The sequence below is a fragment of the Macaca nemestrina genome, chromosome 2, assembly GCF_043159975.1.
Source record: "Macaca nemestrina isolate mMacNem1 chromosome 2, mMacNem.hap1, whole genome shotgun sequence".
NCBI classification, from domain to species: Eukaryota; Metazoa; Chordata; class Mammalia; order Primates; family Cercopithecidae; genus Macaca; species Macaca nemestrina.
Genome location: NC_092126.1, coordinates 189,722,854 through 189,729,056, shown reverse-complemented (window position 1 = coordinate 189,729,056; position 6,203 = coordinate 189,722,854). Strand labels below are relative to the sequence as shown.

Sequence of the window (6,203 nt, the reverse complement as noted above, 5' to 3'; positions counted from 1 at the left end):
AAGAATGAATATTTATTGTGCAACCTATTAAGTAGTATTAGAAAACGTATACAGGGTTTAAAATATGCCTGGCAATATCTTGACTGATTTTCATCAGGAAGAAAAACAGGTAAAATGGCCCTTTTAAGATAATGGCTATTTAAAAATTTCAGCAACTGTACATTTTATGGAAATTTTGAGAAAATTATACCTTGATATGCTATTGTAAATAATAATACTGCGAGTGTGCTCTGTACACTTTTCCCAGTTTTCCCTAATGGGAACATTTTGAAACTATAGTATAATAGCACAACCATGTTATTGATGTCGATATAATCTGCTGATCTTAGATTTCTCCAAATATACTTTACTTATTTGTGGGTGTGGTATTTAAGTCTGTGCATTGTGTCACCTGTGTAGATTCATGTATCCGCCACCATAGTCAAGAAACTGAACAGTTTCATTCCTAGATAATCAAGAAACTGAACAGTTTCATCATGACGGGATCCCTCCTGTTGCTCTGTTAGAACCACACCCACTTACAACCCACTATCCCTCATTTCTGGCAACCACTAATGGGCCTTCCATTTGCAAATTTTGTCATGTCAAGAATGTTATATAAATGGAATTATAAAGTATATAATCTTTTAGATTGGCTTTTCTCACTCAGCATAATTCTCTGAAGATTCATCCAAGCTGTTGCATATATCAATAGTTTGTTCTTTTTATTGCTGGTTATCTCCTTCAATTTCTTCTAAGTTGTCTAAATTAGTGTAAAGTTATCCATAGCATTTCCTTGTTAATCTTTTAATAGCTGCAAGATTTGTAATTATATCCTATATTTTATTCCTGATATTTATTATTGCTTCATATTTCTGAGTCTTGCTAGAGATTTTAATGTTATTGATTGTTTTACAGATTCTGCTTTCTGTTTCATTGGTTTCCCCTGCTCTTTACAGTTTTAAATTTCATTGGTTTTTGCTTTCATCTTTAAGATTTCCTTTCTTCTGCTTTCTTTGTATTAATTTTGTTCTTCTTTTTCTGATTTCTAGAGTAGAAAGTTAGGTAATTGATTTGAGAAGTTTTCCCTTTTCTGATGTAGGAATTTAGGGCTATAAGTTTTCCTCTCAGCAGTGCCTTGGCTGCACATTACGTATTTTGATAAATTGTGTTTTTGTTTTTATTAATTTGTATGTGTGTATTTTTAAATTTTTATTTTATCCAGGAAGTATTCAGAAATGTGGAGTTTAATTTTTATGTGTTTAGAGATTTTACAGGTTTCTTTCTCTTATGGATTTTTGGTCACAGAACACAAACTCTACATTACTTCAGTTCTTTTAAATTTGTTGAGGTTTGTTTTATGGCCCAGGTTATTTTGGCAAATGTCCCATGGGTGCTTGAAATAAATATGTATATATTCTGCAGTTTTCAGGTGGACATTTTTATATATGTCAATTAGATCCTATTTTCTTAAAAGTGTTTGGATTTGCTTTATCTTTGCTAAATTTTCTGTCTAATATTTTTATCAGTAGCTGAGAGGGACACCTTGAAGTCCCAAACTATAATTGTACAAGTTTTATTTTTATTAGTATTATTATTATAGTATAATGACAGAGTAATTTTATTTTATTTATTAATTTAATTTTTAGACAGAGTTTCACTCCTGTTGCCCAGGTTGGAGTGCAATGGTGCCATCACAGCTCCCTGCAACCTCCACCTCCCAGGTTCAAGCTATTCTCCTACCTCAGCCTCCCGAGTAGCTGGGATTACAGGCATGCACCACCACGCCCAGCTAATTTTGTATTTTTAGTAGAGACAGGGTTTCTCCATGTCGGTCAGACTGGTCTCAAACTCCCAACCTCAGGTGATCTGCCTGCCTCGGCCTCCCAGAGTGCTAAGATTACAGGCGTGAGTCACTGCGCCCAGCCCTGAGTGATATCTTATCTCTAAAAATAAAAAAATTTTAAAATTCCATATTTTTGCCAACATTCTCTTTGTTCTCCTTTTGTAATTTTCTCCCCATTCCAAAAAACTGAATCAACAAATATATTTTGTGATCTTAAAAACTGCTGCAATCAAGTCGTTTCTGTTAATTTTTTAATCAAATATAATTTTGATACTTGCATAGTTATAAAAAAAATGAAACAAAATTCTGGCCTGTGTAAGATTGCTGATTATTCAGCCACATATAGAAACCATTTACATATGGAAATTTGTTATTTTAAAAAACTTAACATGCCAAATTAAAATATTGCAAAAAATGCTTACTAATTATGCCTCTAAATGCATTATCATTTAAATAGCAGTTAATAGTCCTAAAATGCTGGAGGACATACTTCATTCATTGCTAAATGTCAACAAATGATGTTAAAATCTACTATCTTTAAGAAAGAATCAGAATGAAACAAGAAATGTAAGAAAAGTGTTAATTGCTATCCTTTAAATGAATGAGAAAAGACTTGTGAAATTCTTCAGTTTAATGCTTTGGGACACTAGTACACTGAGTGACTTTATGCAGGATTGCACCCTTAGCACAATAGGTTATGCGCCTTTCTGAGGCAGTTATACTCAAACATCGATTTCAACTTTAAAATATAATTTATTGCATTAGTCTGTTCTTATGCTGCTATAAGGACATACCTGAGACTGGGTAATTTATAGAGGAAAGAGTTTAATTAACTCACAGCTCAGCATGGCTGGGCAGGCCTCAGGAAACTTACAGTCACGGCGCATCCTTCTTCACATGGTGGCAAGAAGAAGAACGAGAGCTGAGCGAAGGGGGAAGTTCCTTGTAAAATCATCGGACCTTGTGAGAATTTACTCACTATCACGAGAACAGGATAGAGGAAACCAGCCCCATGATTCAGTTATCTCCACCCAGTCCCTCTCACGACGTGTAGGAATTATAGGAACTACAATTCAAGATGAGATTTGTAGGGAGGACAGAGCCAAACCATATCATTTATCAAGACTATTCTTTCAGGGATCACTTTTATGCTTTGTTACTAGAAGTTTCTCTGAACATGTAGCGCACCAGAAACTATGGGAAAGGGGAGAAGCGTTGTCTCCTAAGCATGAAGCCAGCTCTGTGTGCTGTGTTGCTGCAACTGACACTTGGTATTGATGATCATTCTTTCCCTCCCTCAGAAGAATAAGAGGGGAGGATGGAGTCTGAGAGGTAATTACTTAAATTAACTAATTAATTCAATCTAATGCAGTTTATCAAGCAACAGTATGTAGAGACTAATGTGCACATTTGCTTAGATGTTCTATAGAAGATACGTCGTCCACAGTTTTTTACAGAAGACTGACATTTTTCTAAGCATTCACAATCAGTATTCCTTGGTTTACACAGTGTATACATCCAGTAATCAGATACATTACTTGAAATGTTTTTAAATGTTAACTTTCTTTGACATTTTAATATTTTAATCAGGAATTTCATTTCCCTAGATAAGATAGCTTTCACTACAAAAAATGTGCTTTTTCAGGTCATTTGAAGGTAGCATTTTGTCTGAACTTTAGGAACAATGCCTGAAGATAAAAACAATGCCTGAAGATGTTAAAAAAATACATCAAGATACAACAGAATATCATATAAAAATATTCATACAGTAAAATGACATGAAATGAGAGTGGTAGTTTTAAAATATATCTACTAATTCTTTGACATGCTTCCCTTTAAGAGATGGAGCTCCATTGCCCTCCGCTTGAACGTTGGGTGGATGTAGTGGCTTGCTTCTATCAAATAGACTATGTAGAGGCGATGGTGTGTAACCTTCAATAGGAGGTCATGCAGGGCCTTGCATCTGTCTCTTCACTCTCTCTGGGATCACTTGCTATGGTGAAAGCTATTAATAGATACCATGTCATCAGAACACTCATGTTGCTTGAACAACTCCATGTAGTGGTCCATGTGGACAGGAAAGGATGCTTCTTTTCAAAAATCATGAAGGAATCCATGCCTTCTGCTAAAGTCACATAATTGAACCATCCAGTAAGTGGATCCTATAGCTACAGCTCCAGTGAAGTTTTGAAGATGCCAGTAACTCCAGCCAACATCATGGCTTGACCCTCAGCCAGAACCATCCAGCTAAGCTGCCTTCAAATTTTTTACTCATAGAAATATGAGAGAATAATGTTTGATGTTTTAAACTCCCAAGTATGGGGATAATTTGTTCTGCATCAATAAATAACTATTACGAATACCTTCCCTTACAGACCTTGACAAATGATCACGTCCTTTGATGTCCAGAAGTAAACATGAACTGACATGTGATAAATTCTGGAAACATTATCAGAAACAGAACTCCTTTCTTTTGACAAACCCAATGCCCCCGCAAACTCACTGCCCATTTCAGCTCACCAATATCTTTACATCAATCCACTCTCCTATGATTTCTTTCTCATCCAGATTGGCAGGTTAGAATAATAAATCTAGTTCATTTTTGCTTAGATAGACTTAAATCAGTCAAGTTCTCTTATTTCATTTTTTGGTTTTTCAATTAGATTCTACAATAGGGATATCTATTTCCAGAAATCAGATAACTAACTTTTCACTTACAAATAAGGTATTTTTTTATTTCCATACTTCTGAATATTCTTGTTCTGACTTTGACACAGAATTTCTTTGTACCTGTGGTCTTTTTACAGAAACTGTCTTGATATCATATTTAAGTACATAAAGAATGGTCTGTATCTTAACATTCTATGTTTGAATATATCAGCATATTGACCTTTTAATGTAAATATTTCAGTAAATTTAATGTCAAATTATCTGGAGCAAGCAAACCTGTGAGTAACTATTAAGGCAAAAACTGGGAGGCAAATAATGGCTTCATAAAGTGGAGAGTCTTGGGAGTGACATAATTCTGTCAATGGTCAAAGTGTCTTCTCAGAAATCCCACTGTTCTGTGCAAGGAACTCCCAAACAGAATATCCTAAGAGTAACATTAACAACCCCAGCCAAATCCGCTTTCTATATTTTTTCCATCTAAATCCTCATAGGTTTTTTTGTTTATTCCAGGGTGGCAAAAGTTTTGTAATGTGCTAGGGCAGATAACTCTTAGAGGAAAAAAATAAACTTCATGTTTCTTTCTAACATAGATACATATTTCTTCCACTACTTATTTCACTAATGTTATTTGGCTTGGTCAACTACTGCGTATTGCATGATAATTTTTTCTAGGATAAGTTGTTTCAACTTCAAACTTGGAGGGTTTTTAAAAGAAAAACTGAAAACTATTTTTTACTAAAAGGGCATGGGGAGGGATAAGTTGTTTCAAATATCCAAGTTATTGGTAAAATACTTTTATAGTCACAAATGATGACTATATTTACCTAGTTTTCCAAATTTTGTAATACTCCAAATTGTGAGTCAAACACAAAAATAAAATGTTTGTGCAAATCCCCTTCCTTACATGTCTTCAAGCATCATACAGCAATGTGTTATGATAGAATGTGTTATGGAATGTGTTATGATAGAATGTGTTACAGAATGGGTTATGATAGAATGTGTTATGGAATGTGTTATGATAGAATTAATAATTCAGAGCATGTCATTAGGAAAAGTTCCCTGAAAGTTGATTTGAATATTATCTCAGTACTAAATTGGAATAAGGCACAACCAGAAACCCTAGTTTAAAGTCATAGTGACATTTAAAAATTGCTCAAATGAAGTACTGTGGCAATTTCAAATTAAGATTAACAATATTGCCATCACTGGAATCACCCTTGACACCTAAGGCTGAACTGTTTCCTTGTGTTACCAAGTCATGACAATACCAGCTCCTGTCTTATACTGAGAATGAACATTTAGGACTGACAACTGATCCTCAGGAATCCGAAAGGAAATATCAAATAGGTGTTACTTATCCACATGTGTGTCTTCCAGGAAGACCCGGGGAATCTGTAAGGCTCAATATTGCTGGAAATTCACTTAATGCACATTGTCCTTATCCCCAGTGTCTACACAGGAATGATTTAGGGATACAGGTTGCCATGTCTTGATTTAGAACTAAGATCTTAATCACAATAAAACCCCTGCCTTGGCAGACCTTTCCTGTTATCTTCACGAAGATCTCAGCAATAACAGGCACTCAATTCCTCACAATTCTCACAGAACCGCCTTCTGGTTTTTCTGAGCAGCCATTCTCTTTTTGGAATTTGCATTTAGACCAATTGGAGATAAGATCTGGTGCTTTGGGGAGCAGGTGTTAAGAGAC

The 6,203-nt window shown here is 34.9% G+C and overlaps 1 non-coding gene across 1 annotated transcript; it reads left to right on the top strand.

The window, feature by feature from the left end:
* The first annotated feature begins 2,946 nt into the window (after positions 1 to 2,946).
* LOC112425892 (small nucleolar RNA U3) lies at positions 2,947 to 3,159 on the top strand. The gene has a single exon (XR_003017077.2). It is a non-coding gene; the product is annotated as a small nucleolar RNA U3 (small nucleolar RNA).
* The last annotated feature ends 3,044 nt before the right edge of the window (positions 3,160 to 6,203 follow it).